This window comes from Perognathus longimembris, chromosome 12 (genome assembly GCF_023159225.1).
Source record: "Perognathus longimembris pacificus isolate PPM17 chromosome 12, ASM2315922v1, whole genome shotgun sequence".
Lineage (NCBI taxonomy): Eukaryota > Metazoa > Chordata > Mammalia > Rodentia > Heteromyidae > Perognathus > Perognathus longimembris.
Genome location: NC_063172.1, coordinates 24192982 through 24206028, shown reverse-complemented (window position 1 = coordinate 24206028; position 13047 = coordinate 24192982).

The window sequence follows — 13047 nt, the reverse complement described above, 5'->3', positions numbered from 1 at the left end:
ACAGTTTTGCAAGTATTGCTTTTGTAGTTGTTTGTCTTTTTTTTGACCGTGTCTCTCAAATTTGGTATTCCCTTTCAATTTCCTGCAACCAATACCAGTATACACGCTTTCCAATATATTCAGATAAGATTACAGAGATAGTGTAGGTACAACCACAAGAAGGTGATACAAGAACATCATCAATAATAGAAGCTACATATACACATGGGATGTTGAAAGTAGTTACAACTGTGATATAACAATTGTTTCCATAACATGGAGTTCATTTCACTTAGCATCATCTTATGTGTTCATAAGGGTATAGCTATTGGGCCTTGTGATGCTCTGCTATGACTTGCCTAAACCTGTACTAATTATTCCCAATAAGGGAGACCATAGAGTCCATGTTTCTTTGGGTCTGGCTCACTTCACTTAGTATAATTTTTTCCAAGTCCTTCCATTTCCTTACAAATGGGACAATGTCATTCTTTCTGATAGAGGCATAAAATTCCATTGTGTATATGTACCACATTTTCCTGATCCATTCATCTACTGAGGGGCATCTGGGTTGGTTCCAGATTCTCGCTATGACAAATTGTGCTGCGATGAACATTGTTGTGCTAGTGGCATTTCTGTGGTTTTGTTTGTGGCCTTTTGGATAGATACCCAAAAGTGGGGCTGCTGGGTTATAGGGGAGTTCTATATTGAGCCTTCTGAGGAATCTCCATACTGCTTGCCAGAGTGGCTGAACCAGTTTACATTCCCACCAACAATGAAGTAGGGTTCCCTTTTGGCCACATCCCTTCCAACAATTGTTATTGTTAGTTTTCTTGATATATGACATTCTTACTGGGGTGAGATGGAATCTCAATGTTGTTTTGATTTGCATTTCTTTTATGGCCAGTGATGTAGAGCATTTTTTCATATGTCTCTTGGCCATTCTCATTTCCTCATCAGAGAAGTCTCTTTTTAATTCTTTAGCCCACTTGTTGAGGGGGCTATTGTTTCTTTGTGGTTTTGTTTTGGAAGAAGGTAATTTTTTTAGTTCTGCATATATTTTAGATATGAGGCCTTTGTCTGTTGAATGGCCGGTAAAGATCTTCTCCCAGTCTATGGGCTTTCTGTTTATCTTGCGAGCTTTGTCCTTTGCCCTGCAGAAGCTCTGCAGTTTGATGCAGTCCCATTTGTCCAACCTTTCTTTGATTTGTAGCATTACTGGGTCTTTGTTAAGGAAGTTCCGTCCTGCGCCAAGGAACCCAAGTGTTTCTCCCACTCCTTCTTTTAGTGTTTTCAGGGTGTCTGTTTTGATTTCGATGTCTTTAATCCATTTGGAATTGATTTTGGTGCTGGGTGATATATAAGGATCTAGTTTTAGTTTGTTGCAGGTGTTGAACCAGTTTTGCCAGCACCATTTGTTAAAGTGGCTATCTTTCTTCCAGACTATTGTTTAGCTCCTTTATCAAAGATTAAGTAGGCGTAGTTCTGTGGGTTCATTTCTGGGTCTTCAATTCTGTTCCATTGGTCTTCAGGCCTGTTCCGGTGCCAATACCAAGCTGTTTTTATCACTATAGCTTTACAATACAGCTTGAAGTTGGGTATTGTAATTCCTCCAGCACTGTTCTTTCTGCTTAGGATTGTTTTTGCTATTCTAGGTCTTTTATTGTTCCATATGAATTTCTGGATTGCTTCCTCTATTTCATTAAAAAATGGTGTTGGGATATTAATGGGTATTGCATTGAATTTGTAGATAGCCTTTCTGCCAAATTATTTGAAAAGGCTTGTGTAAATCTGTACCCTTTAACCTATTCTGATTCTTTGCAGTTTCATGGTACTTTATGAGAAGTATAGACAACCGATTCCACTCCTTTCACAGAACACTAATTTTAACTCTTGCTTCTTAACTGTGGATCATCTCATTATTCTATAGTTTTAGCTGACTCTACTGTTCAACATCAAGAATTTTACTTAAATATTGGTTATTTTGAGCAGAATAAAAGTCTCCAAGCTGGAAAACTGGTGGCACATGCTAGTGATCCCAGTACTTGAGAGGGCAAAGCAGGAAAAACACAAGTTTGAGGTGAACCTGAACTACATAGTGAGTTCTAGGAAAGCTTGAGCTACATAGTGAAACCATATCTCAAAAAAGCAAAACAAAACAAAAACCCAAACCAACAAAACAACAGAAACTACAGAAACAAAATATTTCACTAAGACACACATGGCTTTAAAATAGGATGGCCAGGGCTGAGACTATGGCTTAGTGGTAGAGTGCTTGCCTTTCATACATGAAGTCCTGGGTTTGATTCCTCATCATGACTTATGTAGAAAATGCCAGAAGTGGCACTGTGGTTCCAGTAGTAGAGTGCTAGCTTTGAGGCAAAAGAAACCAGCGACAGTGCTCAGGCCCTGAGTTCAAGCCCCAGGACTGGAAAAAACAAAAAATTGAATGGTCAAAACTTTCCATAAAATACATTTTAAATTCAGTAAGTACAAGTTGGTTAGTAATGGTTTATATCAATGTGAAGTTCACATGTTTGGGAAAAATTTGCATACTCTGATGACCAGCAATGCTTTTGTGACACTGATTTTGACTTTAAATTTTTATAGAGCTATAAAAGATAATATGTAGTTATTTAGCTTAATCCTTGAAATCATGGACAGACCTTTTCAAGAAAATGAATGGATAATATTATGTGGTACCACATAAACTAATGAGCTGATGTATCCAAAGTCAGGATGTAGTATCATCATAGTAAAGTTGCTTTTCTTTTCTTTTCTTCTAAAGATATATTTTTATTATGGTGGGAATATAATTACTTCTTTTGTTATAATAGAAATTTGGGGGATACATTAGTCCAAAGCTGTTTAGGGATAAAAGAAGGAAGGGTAAGAAATAAACATTTGTGATGCAGAAACATTATATGGTAGCTCTTTTCTTATACATAAGGGGCATAGGACTGGATACATGTGCTCAAATATATTTACTTCATTGGAAGTAAGCTTTTTGTATCCTTAATTCAGTATGTAAAATTACGTTCTGAAAAGTGATTATCTTCTTCCTTCTTGGCTATGAAGTTTCATAGCTAGAGCGATGTTATTCTACTTCGAGATTGCCTGTCTTCGATGTCTGGATGGGAATGGAGAGGTACAATTTATGGAGTCTAGAATTAAGTGAGTGCTTTTTCTTTTGAGTTGTACAGAATAAAATTTATTGTGGTCACAGAAAGAGCCTAACGCATACCTTAGGGTAGGAAGAAGGTGTTTATATGCCAAAATAGATAAAGAAGGGCTGCAGCCAAACATAATATATATCTGAGTTTGCACAAAAACTACAAACATGTCAAGCATCAATTAAGAGAGAGTCCAAGTGTTAGGGTCTTGCACGTAATGCTTGACTGACAGTTAACTAGAAATGAAAATCTGTGTCAGGTTTATACATCTTTCGATTTTTGTACTATTATTACCCAAGTCCTCTGATAGCCTTTGCTTATATACCTTTATATTTATTTTTTTAAACATTTACTTCATTGTTGTAAAGTTTATGTACAGAGTGGTTACAAATACACAAGTAAGATAATGGGTACATTTCTGTTCCTACAGTGTCTTCCCTTCCCTCCCTCTCAGTCCCTCCCTCCTGTCTCCACCCATGAGTTGTATAGTTAACTTTACCAGTGTCTAGTGAGCTCCACTGCTGCTCTTTTTCACTCTTTTCCCCTTGAGTGAGTGCTTTTGTAACATGAAGTACAAACCAATTCAATGATAGTGATTGCCCTCAGTATAGCTCTTTAATAAGTGGTTCTTTTAGTGTTTTGCCATATGTTATGTTTCTTGACAAAAGTTAAATGAATGGTTCACTTTGTAATGCCAATGATTACTCTCTCTCTCTCTATATATATATATATATTGTTATTGGAAAGTATAGTCCAATTGCATATTAAGTTTCAGAGAATATAGAATGGGCAGATACTTCTCTGACACGGGGAATGAGTTGTGTTTGAGATTCAATGGCAGGTGCTTGATTTTGTTAGGGCAAAGACTCCAGAGAAATTGTGCCCATTTTGTAAAAGGGAAGGCTTTCAACTTGTCATTTCCAGGTTCCCATAGTGATGTGTTTTACTGGTCTTTGGCAGAATAGTAGCATATCATGTTCAATACGAGGCAGTGACTCAGGCACAAATGCTTTCACTACCTGATTTATGAGTAATATTAAGACTGAGGGAAAATAATTTGTAAGTAGAAATTAGGAGAATAGAAGAAGTGCAGAGAGATTTATATTTTTCGGTGAAGTGCAGTTAATGGAGCATGTAAATGCAAGAATTTCCCATTCTTTGGCTAGCTGGTATGCCTTCTGATTTAATCAAGGAAGGCTGAAGTGTGCCTTTAACTTTCTATGTAGTCTGACAAAGGCAATTATAATGCAGAGCTTTGAGATGAATGTGGAGTGTTGCCACCAGGATTTATATCTTCATGAAGGAAGTACAATTGCAGATGTCTTCTCAAGCTGATTGATAGGCAATACGAAAGTGAAACAAGAGCTTGATCTCAAGAAACAAGAAAAGGTTGTGCTTGTTAAATGGGGCAGAAAGATATCTTCTATCCTCCTGTGATTTTTGTGTCTAATTCAGTGCCTTTGCAGATGTGTGTGTGGTACATGAAACAAGATCCACATTATCAATGTAACATGCTTCATTTGAGTCCTAGCATCTTCACTGAACTGCATATTCATAGTGTTCCAAAACCAGCCTGAAACTTCTTACTAATTTGAATTATCTACATTTGTAAATAACTGATATTGAACCTAGGATACAAAGAGATGTTTCTGGATGAGAGGCTCTAGTATAATTGTGATTATACAAGAGTATATTTTCAAATGTTTCTTTTCATGTTCAATTTATTTGTTCTCTCCTCTCCTCCCATCCCATGTAGAAACTCTGTACTGGAAGTTGAAGGAAAATGTTGCTAAGGATACAATATAGATTACTGTTTGTTGCGCAACACATTTTTTTTCTTGCAGTCTTAGAAGTCTTATTGTATCTTTGCTTACTCAGCAAAGACATTGTATCTGCTGGGGAGATAGATAAAACCAAATAAATGGACTGCAGTTTGTGTGAACAATGTTAGATAAGTTCCATAACAGAGAATTAAGCTAGTATAACATGATGCTTGAGGAGACTAAGTTGTGAAAGGAAGACTTTATGTACAGTACTGGGAGAAAGAAAATTCTAGATGTAAGCAGAAGTGAAAATAAAAAGTGACAATAAAAATACAATGAAAAAGCACAGTGTTTTCAGTTGATTGGATGTTGCCAAGACATGAAAGTAGGTTTCATAACACAAGGAAAATTTTTTTGGTGCTACTAAGCTGACAACTGTGAGAAAAGCTGTCTTTCTATCAAATTGCATTGCTTAGTAGAGTGCTTGCCTAGCATGCACAAACCCTGGGTTCAATTCCTCAGCACCACATAAACAGAAAAAGCTGACAGTGGTGCTATAGCTCAAGTAGTAGCATGCTAGCCTTGAGCAAAAAGAAGCCAGGGATATTATGCTTAGAGTTCCGGTCCACAAAGACCACCAAGGAGCCAATTCTGATGCAAACACGGGAGAGTTTTTTTTTTTTGTTGTTGTTGTTTTTTGTTTTTTTTTTGCCAGTCCTGGAGCTTGGACTCGGCCTGAGCACTGTCCCTGGCTTCTTTTTGCTCAAGGCTAGCACTCTGCCACTTGAGCCACAGCACCACTTCTGGCCGTTTTCTGTATATGTGGTGCTGGGGAATTGAACCCAGGGCCTCAAGTATATGAAGCAAGCACTCTTGCCACTAGGCCATATCCCCAGCCCAACAGGAGAGTCTTTATTGCAAACTCAAGCCTAGACCCTGAATTGTCACCGATGCAGTGGATCTGGATTGAGAGCCCCAACCATCAGAGAGGCAAGGTTTTTATTATGATTACAAAAGGGGCAGGGTATTTCCAACCTGGCAGATACTCGATTGGATGGCATTTAGCAAGCAAGTCTTGTCTTATTTCTATTGGCTACCCTTTCTATCTATTTTGGCTTTGATATCAGGAACTGACCTCCATATCAGGAACTGACAACAGGTGGTCACGTAGCACTGATGCAGGGGGTTACGGCAGGGGGGTAGAGCAAGTCACAAGCCGTTTACAGAAGCAGAATTTTGTGGTCAGCCTGACCTTGTACCAACTTTATTTTAACAATTGCGACCGTGTTTTCCCATTACCACTAAGCAAGCTTGAATGGGCTAAAACAATCCAATACTCAATCATAAGTAAACCAACCCGACAGTTACCATGGCGTTTCTACTACTATTATGGTTATTTCTTTTTTGTTTTTTTAAGTTTTCATTATAAAACTGATGTACAGAGAGGTTACAGTTTCATACGTTAGGCATTGGATGCATTTCTTGTACTGTCTGTTACCTTGTCCCTCATACCCCCTCCCCCCTCCCTGTTACCCTTTCCCCCCCTGAGGTATTCAGTTCACTTACACCAAGCAGTTTTGCAAGTATTGCTTTTGTAGTTGTTTCTCTTTTTTTACCCGTGTCTCTCAATTTTGGTATACCCTTTCAATTTCCTAGTTCTAATACCAGAATACACAGTTTCCAATATACTCAGATAAGATTACAGAGATAGTCTAGATACAATCACAAGAAGGTGATACAAGAACATCATCAATAGTAGAAGCTACAGATACACATGGGATGTTGAAAGTAGTTACAACTGTGATATAACAATCATTTCCATAAAATGGAGTTCATTTCACTTAGCATCATCTTATGTGATCATAAGGGTATAGCTATTGGGCTCTTGTGATCCTCTGCTGTGACTTGCCTAAACCTGTGCTAATTGTTCCCAATAAGGGAGACCATAGAGTCCATGTTTCTTTGGGTCTGGCTCACTTCACTTAGTATAATTTTTTGCAAGTCCTTCCATTTCCCTACAAATGGGGCAATGTCATTCTTTCTGATAGAGGCATAAAATTCCATTGTGTATATGTACCATAATTTCCTGATCCATTCGTCTACGGAGGGGCATCTGAGTTGGTTCCAGATTCTAGCTATGACAAATTGCGCTGCAATGAACATTGTTGTGCTGGTGGCTTTACTGTGATTTTGTTTGTGGTCTTTTGGATAGATACCCAAAAGTGGGGCTGCTGGGTCATAGGGGAGTTCTACATTTAGCCTTCTGAGGAATGTCCATACTGCTTGCCAGAGTGGCTAAACCAGTTTACATTCGCACCAACAGTGAAGTAGGGTTCCCTTTTGGCCACATCTCCTCCAACAACTGTTATTGTTAGTTTTCTTGATATAGGACATTCTTACTGGGGTGAGATGGAATCTCAATGTTGTTTTGATTTGCATTTCTTTTATGGCCAGTGATGTAGACCACTTTTTCATATGTCTCTTGGCCATTCTCATTTCCTCATCAGAGAAGTCTCTTTGTAAGTCTTTAGCCCACTTGATGAGGGGGCTATTGGTTCTTTGCGGTTTTGTTTTGGAAGAAGGTAATTTTTTTAGTTCTGCATATATTTTAGAGATGAGGCCTTTGTCCGTTGAATGGCCGGTAAAGATCTTCTCCCAGTCTGTGGGCTTTCTGTTTATCTTGTGAGCTATGTCCTTTGCCCTGCAGAAGCTCTGCAGTTTGATGCAGTCCCATTTGTCCAACCTTTCTTTGATTTGTAGCCTTTCTGGGTCATTGTTAACGAAGTTCCGTCCTGCGCCAAGGAGCCCAAGTGTTTCTCCTACTCCTTCCTTTAGTGTTTTCAGGGTGTCTGTTTTGATTTCGAGGTCTTTAATCCATTTGGAATTGATTTTGGTGCAGGGTGATATATAAGGATCTAGTTTTAGTTTGTTGCATGTCTTGAGCCAGTTTTGCCAGCACCACTTGTTAAAGAGGCTATCTTTCTTCCAAACTATTGTTTTAGCCCCTTTATCAAAGATTAAGTAGGCGTAGTTCTGTGGGTTCATTCCCGGGTCTTCAATTCTGTTCCATTGGTCTTCAGGCCTGTTCCGGTGCCAATACCAAGCTGTTTTTATTACTACAGCTTTGTAATACAACTTGAAGTTGGGTATTGTAATTCCTCCAGCACTGGTCTTTCTGCTTAGGGGTGTTTTTGCTATTCTTGGTCTTTTATTATTCCATATGAATTTCTGGATTGCTTCCTCTATTTCATCAAAAAATGATGTTGGGATATTAATGGGTATTGCATTGAATTTGTAGATAGCCTTTGGCAATATTGCCATTTTGATTATATTAATCCTCCCAATCCAGGAGCTTGGGAGGTTTTTCCATTTCCTTAGTTCTGACTTAATTTCATTTTTCAAGGTTTTAAAGTTTTCCTCAAAGTGGTCTTTCACTTCTTTGGTTAAGGTTATTCCTAGGTATTTTATGTTTTGGGGGGCTATTGCAAAGGGAGTTGCTTTCCTGATATCAGCCTCGGTCTTCGGTTCGTTAGCATACAGAAAGGCTGTTGATTTTTGAAGGTTTATTTTATATCCTGCAACTTTGCCAAAGTTTTGGATCAGCTCTAGTAGCTTGGGGGTAGAGTCTATCGGATTCTTTAGGTTTAGGATCATGTCATCTGCGAAGAGAGAGAGTTTAACTTCATCTTTACCTACTTGGATCCCCTTTATATTTTCTTCTTGCCTAATTGCTCTGGCTAGGAATTCTAGTACTATGTTGAAGAGCAGGGGAGAGAGTGGACATCCCTGCCTTGTTCCTGATTTTAAAGGGAATGGCTTTAGTTTTTCGCCATTTAGAGTTATGCTTGCTGTTGGTTTGTCATAAACTGCCTTGATTATAATCAGGAATGATCCCTGGAATCCCAGTTTTTCCAGGGCTTTTAGCATAAATGGGTGCTGGATTTTATCAAATGCTTTTTCTGCATCCAGAGATAAAACCATGTGGTTCTTTGGCTTGCTCTAGTTGATGTGGTGGATTACATTAATTGACTTGCGTATATTAAACCAACTTTGCATCCCTGGGATGAATCCAGTTTGATCGTGGTGTATGATTTTTTTGATGACCTGTTGAAGTCGATTGGCCAGAATTTTGTTGAGAATTTTTGCGTCTATGTTCATCAGGGAGATTGGTGTATAGTCCTCTTTCCGTGATGAGTCCCTGCCTGGTTTTGGGATGAGGGTTATACTGGCTTCATAGAATAAGTCTGGAAGTGAACGTTCTCTTTCAATTTCATTGAAGAGTTTGAGAACTATTGGTGTGAGTTCTGTTTTGAAGGCCTTGTAGAATTCAGCAGTGAATCCGTCTTGACCTGGGCTTTTCTTGGATGGGAGATCATTTATTGCCGTTTCTATTTCAATACTGGATATGGGTCTGTTTAGGAGGTTTAAATCTTCATGGTTCAGTTTGGGGATATGAATTTTTTCTAGGAAATCATCCATTTCTTCCAAGTTCTCGAATTTGTTGGCATAAAGGTTTGCAAAATAGTCCCTTATTATTTTCTGAATTTCGGTTATTTCTGTGGTGATGCTACCTGTTTTATCTCTTATCTTGTTTATTTGAGTGTGCTGCCTTTGTTTTTTGGTCAGGTTTGCCAGGGGTCTGTCTATCTTGTTGATTTTTTCAAAGAACCAACTCTTTGTTTTGTTGATTCTTTCGATGGTTTTTTTCTTCTCTAATTGATTTAATTCTGATTTGATTTTAATTATTTTCTTCCATCTATTGATTTGGGGTTTGGCTTGTTGTTCTCTCTCAAGAAAATTAAGGTGCTTCCTTAAATTATTGAGTTGCTGTTTCTCCAAACATTTGAATTTCCGTTTTAATTTCTTCAATGACCCTCTGATGGTTCAGCAGTGTGTTGTTTAGTCTCCATGAATTGTAGCAATTTTTGTGGTGGCTGTTTGAGTTGAGCTCTAATTTTATTCCATTGTGGTCTGAGAGAATGCAGGGAATGGTTTTGATACTTCTGAATTTGTACAGATTTTCTTTGTGCCCTAAGATGTGATCTATTTTGGAGAATGTTCCATGTGCTGCTGAAAAGAATGTGTATTCTGTCCTTGCTGGGTGGAATATTCTGTAGATGTCGATTAAGTCTAGTTGGTCTATGCAATTGTTTAGTTCTGTGGTTTCTTTGTTCAGTTTTTGGCATGTTGAACTGTCCATAGGTGATAGTGGAGTGTTAAAGTCCCCAACTATCAATGTGTTTGGGTCTATGAGTGTTTTTAGAGTCAGTAGTGTTTGTTTGATGAAGTTGGGTGCTCCTGCATTTGGTGTGTAGATATTTAGAATGGTTATTTCTTCCTGTAGTAGAGATCCCTTTACTAGTATGTAGTAACCTTCTTTTTTTTTTTTTTTTTTTTTTTTTTTTTTTTTTTTTTTTTTTTTGGCCAGTCGTGGGCCTTGGACTCAGGGCCTGAGCACTGTCCCTGGCTTCTTCCCGCTCAAGGCTAGCACTCTGCCACTTGAGCCACAGCGCCGCTTCTTCTGGCCATTTTCTGTATATGTGGTGCTGGGGAATCGAACCTAGGGCCTCGTGTATCCGAGGCAGGCACTCTTGCCACTAGGCTATATCCCCAGCCCCAAGTAGTAACCTTCTTTGTCTCTTCTTACATTTTTTAATTTGAAATCAATTTTGTCTGATACTAGGATTGCAACTCCAGCCTGCTTATGGGGGCCATTTGCTTGATAGATTTGTTTCCAGCCTTTCAATTTTAGAAGATGTTTTCTTTTGCTGGATAGATGTGTCTCTTGGAGGCAGCAGACAGATGGATCTTGATTTTTGATCCAACTTATGAGCCTATGTCGTTTGATTGGAGAATTAAGTCCATTAATGTTGAGAGTTAGGATTGAGAGATGATCGTTTGTTCCTTTCATTATCACTATCTTGTTTAAAGCTGTGTCTTCCCAATTCTTTTTTTTTTTTTTTTTGGCCAGTCCTGGGCCTTGGACTCAGGTCCTGAGCACTGTCCCTGGCTTCTTCCCGCTCAAGGCTAGCACTCTGCCACGTGAGCCACAGCGCCGCTTCTGGCCGTTTTTTTCTGTATATGTGGTGCTGGGGAATCAAACCTAGGGCCTCGTGTATCCGAGGCAGGCACTCTTGCCACTAGGCTATATCCCCAGCCCCCATTTCTTGATCTGATGTTTACTAATTAGGGTTCATTTCTCTGTCTGTATTGGGATCTTGATTATTATCCCTGTATAGTACATCTTTGAAGACTTTCTGTAAAGCTGGTTTGGTGGAGATATATTGTGTCAGTTTTTCCTTACTGTGGAAGACTTTTATTTGACCTTCGGCTATGAAGGAGAGTTTGGCTGGGTACAGAATCTTGGTTGATAGTTATTTTTATATAGAGTTTGGTATACTTCATTCCAGGCTCTCCTTGCTTTCATGGTCTCTGCTGAGAAGTCTGGGGTAATTCTGATTGCTTTTCCTTTATATGTGATTATTTTCTTTGCCCTAACAGCTTTGAGTATTTTTTCCTTGCACTCTATGGAACCTGTTTTGATTACAGTGTGTCGGTGGGATGTCCTATTCTGGTCTGGTCGATTTGGGGTTCTAAATGCTTCTTGTATCTGTATAGGCCTTTCCTTCTGGATAGTTGGGAAGTTCTCAGCTAATATTCTGTTAAATAGGTTGCCTATCCCATTAACCTCTTTCTCCAAGTTTTCCTCAATACCTATTTTCCTTAAATTGGGCTTCCTGATCGTGTCTTGAATCTCCTGTAGCGATCTGTTTTGTTGATTGGACTGGATTTGTATTGATTTTTGGTCTTTCTCCATAGAATCTAAGGAATCTTCAGCTCCTGAAATTCGATCCTCTGCTTCAGTTAGTTGGGACTGTAGGCTAGTTACTTGATTTCGAATCTCTTTTGCTTCTGACTGGTCTTTCCTGATAATTTCCATGTCATTTCTTAGGTATTGTATGCACTTCTTTACTTCATTAACTTCATTACTTTGGTTTTGAGAGTTGTCTCTCAAATCTTTAAGCTGGTTAGCTATCTTTTCATTTGACTCTTGAAGTTCATTTATCTTTCTATTTGTGGATGCCATTAAATTCTCCATTAATTTTTGCTTTACCACCTCCCACTCTAGAATAATTGACTGAAGAGATTCAAACTTTTCATTTATCATGTTTATCAGTAGACTTTGTAGAGCTTGTTGGGGGTTCTCTTCTATGTCTTTGATTGACTGCTCTGCTTCCTGCTTGTTTTGAGTGGGGGATAAGAGTTCATTGTTTGCCATCTTTCTTGTGTTTCTTCTGCCCATTTGAATTGGGGATGCCAGTCTACCAGCACGCTTTCTCTGCGATTTCAGGTCGTCCGTGCTCAGCCGCCGCCTGGTCTCCGCTGTGTGCTTTACCTGCGTGGAGTGCGGGTTGCTGTGCCGGATGCTGTGCCAGCGCTGGCACTGGCGTGGTGGTGGGATACCGCCTAGAGCTCGAATCTGTGTTTTCAGATGGGCAAAGTCGATTTTTCCTTCCTGGCCAGAATCCCTGTACTGTTACAACTTACGCTGGTTGTCTTTCTAGTGTTAAAAGTTTTTATGGGGTGAAAAAACTGCGATGCTGGAGGGAGCTGAGCTAGTGCACTGCAGCTCCTCTGCTGTCTTCCCGGAAGTCTCCCTATTATGGTTATTTCTATAGTCTATGACTATTATCATTTTTTTTTACTGTCCATTACTATACATGCTACCCAGGTACAGAGGGGAACAAGGGCTCCCTATATTTTTAAATGTCAAACTACAAGAAACCAGTCTCATTCAATGCAATACCCATTAACATCCCAACACCATTTTTTAATGAAATAGAGGAAGCAATCCAGAAATTCATATGGAACAATAAAAGACCTAGGATAGCAAAAACAATCCAAAGCAGAAAGAACAGTGCTGGAGGAATTACAATACCCAACTTCAAGTTGTATTATAAAGCTATAGTAATAAAAACAGCTTGGTATTGGCACCGGAACAGGCCTGAAGACCAGTGGAACAGAATTGAAGACCCAGAAATGAACCCACAGAACTACGCCTACTTAATCTTTGATAAAGGCGCTAAAACAATAGTTTAGAAGAAAGATAGCCTCTTTAACAAGTGGTGCTGGCA